The sequence below is a fragment of the Bombyx mori genome, chromosome 15, assembly GCF_030269925.1.
Source record: "Bombyx mori chromosome 15, ASM3026992v2".
Classification (NCBI taxonomy): domain Eukaryota; kingdom Metazoa; phylum Arthropoda; class Insecta; order Lepidoptera; family Bombycidae; genus Bombyx; species Bombyx mori.
In genome coordinates, this window is record NC_085121.1 from 4,286,051 (window position 1) to 4,294,099 (window position 8,049).

Here is an 8,049-nt window from a genome sequence, read left to right on the forward strand (position 1 = left end):
TACAATTAAACCGTCTAGCGATGCCTTAAGTGCGAAGAAAATCATATCAATACATAAAATAAAACTGTAGGATTCAGTGTATCCGTAAATTGAAAAAAAAGTAACAAAAATAGAAAGGGGTTCCATTTTCTATTAACTTAAAGTAGAGCAAAGAAAAGTAATTGAACGGTATTTTGTATGTTTGTTTGTTCGCATTTATTTTCGGAACTAGTGAACGAATTTTCGTGTAGTTTTCATAATGGGAGAGATATCGGAGCAGTATCTAGGCTTTGTTTCATTAAAATTAAAATGTTACGGAAAGCTTGTCGTTATTTTGATGTTAAATATTATAAGTTCCGAAGCAAATCACATTATTGTTACGAAAGTAGCTCTGTCTGTCTGTTACATTTTCACGTCCAAACCACTGAACTACTGTTGAAAAAATTCGGTAACTTGGTAATCGGTAATTTGGGCCCTGGTAAAGAATAAAGAACATTATCTTTAATTTCACTACTGAGTATTCAGTTAGTATCGTATCGTAACTGGTGGTAGGACCTCTTGAGAGTCCGTGCGGGTAGGTACCACCACCCTGCCTATATCTGCCGTGAAGCAGTAATGCGTTTCGGTTTGATGGGTGGGGCAGCCGTTGTAACTATACTTGAGACCTTAGAACTTATGTCTCAAGGTGGGTGGCGCATTTACGTTGTAGATGTCTATGGGCTCCAGTAACCACTTAACACCAGGTGGGCTGTGAGTACGTCCAACCATCTAAGCAATAAAAAAAAATAAAAAAAAAATCGGTAAAAAGTGTTAAACCACGAAAGTAAAGCTAAGAGCGTTGAACTAATTATACATAAAATACAAATTAGAATATAAAAACTTCATTGTGCAACTGAATTGCGGCTCTCACTGATCGGACAAAGGGATCTAGGTGCGTTTCCCAAAAGATGCCTCTATGGATAGAGTATGTACATATTTCTGATTTCCATGAATTATCTCTATATATAAAAATGAATTGCTGCTCGTTAGTCTAGCTAAAACTCGAGAACGGCCGGACCGATTTAGCTAATTTTGGTCTTGAATTATTCGTGGAAGTCCAGGGAAGGTTTAAAAGGTGAGAAAATATAAAAAGCTCGGAATTACATAAAAACGAACCATTTTGTTTTTCCTTTGATGTGTCCCCTTGATGTGTCTTTTATTTATCGATTGAGGCACTACGAAGTCTGCCGGGTCAGCTAGTATAATAATAAAATCCAAGTAGCCATTGAATGTAGAACGCTCAACTGTCTATAAAATTAAAATTTTAATTAAAAACAAAAATATCACAAGTTTCCCTGGCCCTTAAAGAGTTTTTTTTACATATTATAGGTAAGTGTATCTTTTCGAAAAATTTTACGTTTAAATAGTTCCCGTTGAACAAGTTTTCAGTTAACATAATATATTATATATTTAGATTATTTACGCTAAAAAAATAAGGTTGATACATACAGTACAAGCACATTTAGACTTCAGTTCGAATTGTAAATCATGTTAATTCTAATGGTACTGAGATAGGGCCTAGGAATAAAGAAGATAGAAAGGAAAAATACAGCAATGATGTGGAAGTACTAGAGATTCACGGTCACATTTCTCGGAATGAAGAGAGAAAGAACAGAAGCGAGATCATGAAAGGTTTGAAGTTCGTGGTGTTTAAGCTCTCCTGCATTTCTCGTAAACTGCGAGATCAGCTTTCACTGTCTATCGAATTGCGTGGAAATTCGATGTCCAAATGGGATCCATGTTCAATTAGTATACCGTCGGCTTGCCTTTTTTTATTGCCCGTGTAGGTAGACGAGCATACGGTCCACCTGATGGTGAGTAGTTACCGTCGCCCATGGACTTTTTTTGTTATTGCTTAGATGGGGGGTCGAGCTTACAGCCCACCTGGTGTTAAGTGGTTACTGGAGCCCATAGACATTTACAACGTAAATGAGCCACCCATCTTGAGATATAAGTTCTAAGGTCTCAAATATAGTTACAACGGCTGCCCCACTCTTCAAACCGAAATGCATTACTGCTTCACGGCAGAAATAGGCAGGGTGGTGGTACCCACCCGCGCGGGCTCACAAAAGGACTCCTTCTCCTTCAGATGGCTTGTATGTTCTCCATGGAACATAAGAGCCATCAGAAGCCCGTTGTTCAGGATTTTGCGTATTCGCCGTTGTGGACCGTAGCTACGTGGAGATGTGTGTAGCTTGTAAGTTTAAAATGTCTAAATAATCTCTCAGAATTACTACAAGAACCGATCAGAATATATTTGTTCACTAATTATGCAGGCTATATTGTAACATCTCGAAAATAGTATTCTTAGTTAAATTTTTAAAGTCTAGATTTCGCAACATGTACGATTTCAAAACATTTGATGCCAACTTGATTTGAATGTTGCTGGGTCAAAAATACCTGATCTTTGAACGCAATCGTTAAAGTTTGTAAACATCTCAGTAAAATCGCATCACCTTAATTATCAATTTTGATATCCTAAAATCAATAGCTGAATTTATTAATTTCATCCCTGTAGAATTGGAAACGAGGTACATGAAATAAATCTGATTCACTGGAGTGTAGCCTTATTGTGCTTATACCAAAACCCTCCTGTTATTATAACTATAAATTAATTGACACCTATTTTACACATTGCCGAATCAATCGTCCTAGTGATCTTGCTTTTTTCTTTTATGATTTTCGCTTTACCATTTTCTCTCACTCAAATCTTAGCACTCTTTCACACATCTTCCACACTCTTTTCATACGTTCCGTTATTACCAATCCTACATCCCTATCACAATAAATTACATTAGTACCTTTTTGCTCTTAATACGCTGGCGATACAAGTTTCACCTGAATTTAAATAGCTACCGGATCCCATTGATACAGTAACTTCAATACTGCTACCGTCTACACGACGTCAAAATACCACTTGTGTATAGGCTGTTCTACTTCAAATCTAAACCCGCAAGTAATTTTAGAAAAATAAGGTAGTCTCAGATAATGTTTACTGTCTGTGGAAATTTCCAATAAAACCTAACAATTTTCACTCTCCATTTTATACACTAATTTAAAAAACTTCGAAATTACAAATTAAAAGTTTTATTTATAATAGTTAACTGGAAATGAAATGGAAATGATTAATTTTGTGCAAAAATTACAGCTTACTCATTATTTTAAGTCGCTAATTACAATTATATCAACCCTTGTTTATGCTTTTTATTCTAAATGATCTCACAATCAATGAGACTTCATTCAGCTCAGATTTGGAAAGATGCACAGTAACTTTGGAAACTAAGAATATAAAGTTACTTTTGTTAAAACTTATCGCTATATAAATAATGTATGTGCATGTTACATAGATGTCACATAGAGGTATTTGTAGTGTTTTTAATTGTGAATGATACATAAATTTTACTGTAAGTGCCTAATAAATTATGTCCATATTGATGAAAATATAAATTCCACTTTAAACTTTTTTATTTAGTTCATTATCCAGTTCGATATTTTATTATTCAAATCGAACCTTCGACCTGAACTAACGATACTTTTGGACTATTGCTCTGTTTCAACTAACGGTATTTCGGGATAGCTCATGCGCCTTGCATTTTAATTTTCTTCCAATTTAATAAAAACAAAGTTGTGACTTAGTAGTCGCGCCGCGTAATTTCAAATCTTGATATTACGAGTATATATGTATGCCAGATAGAGCAATTAGAATTTTAGTTGCTAACTAACAAACTACTTCGGATACAGGAATTACCGAGAGATTGTAATTAATCTGTCAATAATATATGTAGAGTAACCCAGTGCTAAGTGGTTTCCGGAGCCTATAGATTCTCTATTGTATTATGTATCGGTGGGTCTACTATCCAGCCAGGACTCAAGACTCATTATCATCTTAGCCTTACAGCCCAGGGTGGGCCTTAGCCTGGTCCAGCATGTCTCTCCAGACTACTCTGTGCAGAGCTTTCTATAAGCTAACTTTGAGGTCGTGCTCTACGCCATAGGACTCAAGACTGCTTTACAGCAAATTTGGGCTGGTGGTACCGTCTAGAGTGAACTTATATAGGCCTTAACATCTATATACGCACGTAGTTATCTTACAGTCTTTCAGATCATCACAATTCATTATTTTATTAATCATTGCTTAATTGCTAATAAAAGCTTATAGCAAAAAAAGTGTTGTTTTCGACCATTAATTTTAGAGTACAGGTAAAAATTACGTCAAACATAAAATTAATTCAGAATTATTATTACAAATTCCGTGAACGTAACTCTAAGTACCCACTTGCCGTTCAATCCGTATCTTTTGTACAACTTTCATACGTTTTAAATGTCTCTACTGTGGCGAATTGCCAAATCGACGGCTGCAGCGTATGAAGCCGGAAGTTATAAAATTATTTGCCTAACTTTATCATGCACTGCAAATTTACTGTGACCCGTGATCTATTGAACAGCATCGCTATTCATAGGTCAAAAGATATTTGACGTTGTAAAAAGGTGCGATGTTACATCATGCGTATGCTGAATGTGATTATCAAACGTTTCGCCTACTCGTTGTTACAGAGATGCGAGAAGTACGAAACTGAAAAATCTGGAGCTTATATATTTCTAATATTTTGTTTAAGTAGGTAGTTCTAAGACATATAGCCTATTCTAGATCAGCTTCGCATCCGAGTCAGGCTCTCAATAATATGCTACCAGAGTATCCTGAGCTACTTCGGTCATATTGCCCGCCAACAGCCGGATAGCTTACGCGAAGTGATTGTGACAGGCAGGGTGGAAGAAAAGAGACCCCGCGGCCAATCACTTAACCGCTGGTGTGACTAAATAAACACCCTAACTGGGCTGTCAGTCGCAAGCGCCCTACGAGAAGTCGAGGACCGGACGAGGTGGAAACAGCTCACGACACAGGCCACGGTCAAGTTTCAAGAATACGACCTTCGGTAATGAAGAAGGAGACGAAAAAGAAGAAGAGGTAGTACTATATATTTTTTCTGGATATCTCTATCTGGAATATCTATGGGGATGGGAAATAGAATAAGGGACCAGATTTAATATCGATCTGTAGATAATTAAAAAAATCTAGGGCATAGTCTACTACTTGACTGCTAAAACGTCTAGGTACTTTATTAGTTATATAGAAAAATTACAACCGTAATCCGTCTAGTAGTCTCTCGTTTGTTAAAAATAACTTTTAGAACAATGAAAACACAATTTAGAATTCTGTCTTGAGTGTCACCGAGTTTCTCGCCGGATCGGATGAATTTTGTCAGTGGGTCGCGATTCCGATCCGGTGATAGATTTTGTACAGCTTAGGACTAGTGTTAGCAAATTCTCTCATATGGAATAGCCTTTTAAGGTACCAATGAATAATTAAGGAAAAAAATCATAATCCGCTGGCCTGAAAGAAAACAGCTCACCTTATCTAGTATAGTGGTTTAGTGTATCGCGAAATCAATCTAATAAATCCTCATGAATTCCGAGAATCTAAAAACACAGCAACCCCGTGTTGAACTTATCATATGCGTGCACATAATAGTCTTACTTTCATGAAGTGTCGATACCAACGAGTGTCGAGCGAGTCGAAGTTTGCGACCTCGATTCTGACTGCAACGAACTTCGAATGCCTATCTACGGAGAATGTTGTAATTGCCAGGACACCGTCAAATGTGACCTTTAACTTTCAGTTGATTCTTCCTTCCTCTCGGTATAATAGAATGAAGGACATTTCAATTATACTATTTCTTAGGACTATGTATTCAGAGTTGTATAAAAAGTAAGATACGCTTTTAAATTTTAATTTTGCGTACACTTTCCTAACTATCGTTTATTTAAACTATCTTACTGATCATTATTACGGATACAGCGTATGTAAATCGGGCAGTATTTTATCCGCCTTCTTGCTTAATTTTGACACACTGGTTTTTAGTATGCAGCTTAGAAACAAACGTTTTTTTTTTAGTTATTCTATCAGCAAAAAGGTAACATATATGTAATAATAATATAATATATTCTGGTGCTGTCTGTTAAAGTAAACGATGTCTCTACTAATCTAATAGGTATGCTATAAGTCTTTCATTGTTAATGACAATGACGAAGGTTGCGTTTAAGCTATTTCTTCTCTACAAGACTTAGGTAAATGCGGGCTTTAAACCTTAAAATATATCTTGTAGCGACATCTATGGACTAGTGAAAGAAATTTTGCAAAATCCTGATACTAATAATATTTTTTGGATACTATACAATAATTATACAAAGAATACTCGCACAATGAAAACATTGTGTGTAATCGTTTTCTATAAGCCACCTGAAATATTAAGTATTATGTTAAATCCATACAGAAAATAATAAAATATAATTTTTTAAAATACCATCATTCGTTACATTATGACTATTATTAAAACCGACAATTGTAAAAAATACTACGATTCAATCCGATCTAATTTAAAGTTTTTGTATTATATTGGATGTAGACTCTGTCCCATATCTCCTGGAAAGCACACTGAACAAATGCGTCAATACTCTGTCGTCTCACGTCTCAATACGTCTGTATCCTTAGGATTCTTCAATACTTCGAACATATTATCAGAAATATTTGGAGGTAAAAGATGACAGCTTAAACAAGAAATGAGTTCCGTGGTCTGGTCAAGGTCCGTCCAAGGACGCGGATACTGTCCGCGCTGCTGGAAAATGGGGTTGCTAGTAGATTATCTTCAACAGATAATAGTTACATGGACATTACGATCCTCACCATCGAAGAGAACGATGCGAGGAGGACTACACGATATTTGAATAAAAAAATGTTTTTTGTGCGAAAATGGCTTTGAAGTTTTCAAGATAGGAATTTTAAAAAGAACAACACAATTCTTTAGTATACTGTTCTATGATTCAGCCCCGTGATATAACTGAGTAAGTAATAGCGGATTTACCTAGCATCATGTTAGTAGGTATAAATAATTTCGTCACTATCAAAACATGATCGAAACTGGTTTACACGACATACCTACCTATTGAGCTCGGAACAATAGCTTTCAAACAATGCTGTGATACTTTCACCCCTGTTTGACAACAGCCAACAGACTTAATATTATCATCAGACTGTTACAGTCTAATTATGTTGATAACCTAGTTCATTCAGTGTAGGTATATTCAAATAATAATAGATTTGTAATCGTTTCGTAATGATGTAGGTTATAAGTCCCGTGTTGGTAATCGTGTTTTTGTCTATTCTCATAGAGGTCGTCTTTTAAGACAAAGATTCTCAATGGAAATCGGACCGGAATGCTCTCAAATTATTTTACCAGGATGCTGCCGTAAAACCACTTTGCTTTTTATTGCTACGAAGAAATTATAAAATCGTATTTTAATATTAGGGGCAGCAGTTATACAACACAAATTAGACTTCAATTTTTCTAATGAAACACGTACTTAACAAATGTTCACGATTAACTTCCACGGTGAAGGAATAACATCGTGTAATAAAAATCAAACATTACTGGAGGTAGGACCTACTGTGAGTCCGCACGGGTAGGTACCACCACCCTGCCTATTTCTGCCGTGAAGCAATAATGGCTTTCGATTTGAAGGTTGGGGTAGTCATTGTACTATGCTGAGACTTTAGAACTCGTATCTCAAAGTAGGTGGCGGCATTTGCATTGTAGATGACTATTGCCTCCGGTAACCACTTAACATTAGGCGGGCAGTAAGCTCGTCCACCAGCCTATACTATCATTTTTTTTAATTTTCAATAACATAGTCTTATAGGCGACGAATTCTGTATGCTCGTACAGAGAAAGCAAAGAACTATACTCTTAATTTACTACCTATCTCATTACTGGTGGTGCTTTTAAGCTGTGTCGAAATCATGCTTATTTCTGCCTGGAAACGATCATTTGTTTCGCGTTGCAGAATAATAAAGCACTTGTATAAACCTTTCTGTCCTTCCTGTGCAATCAAAAACGGTTTTAACGGCAAAAGCAGCCTTTGAGCACCTTTGAGCTGGTGAGAGTAGGTGGGTAGCCCTCAGGGGTGCTCAGGTAA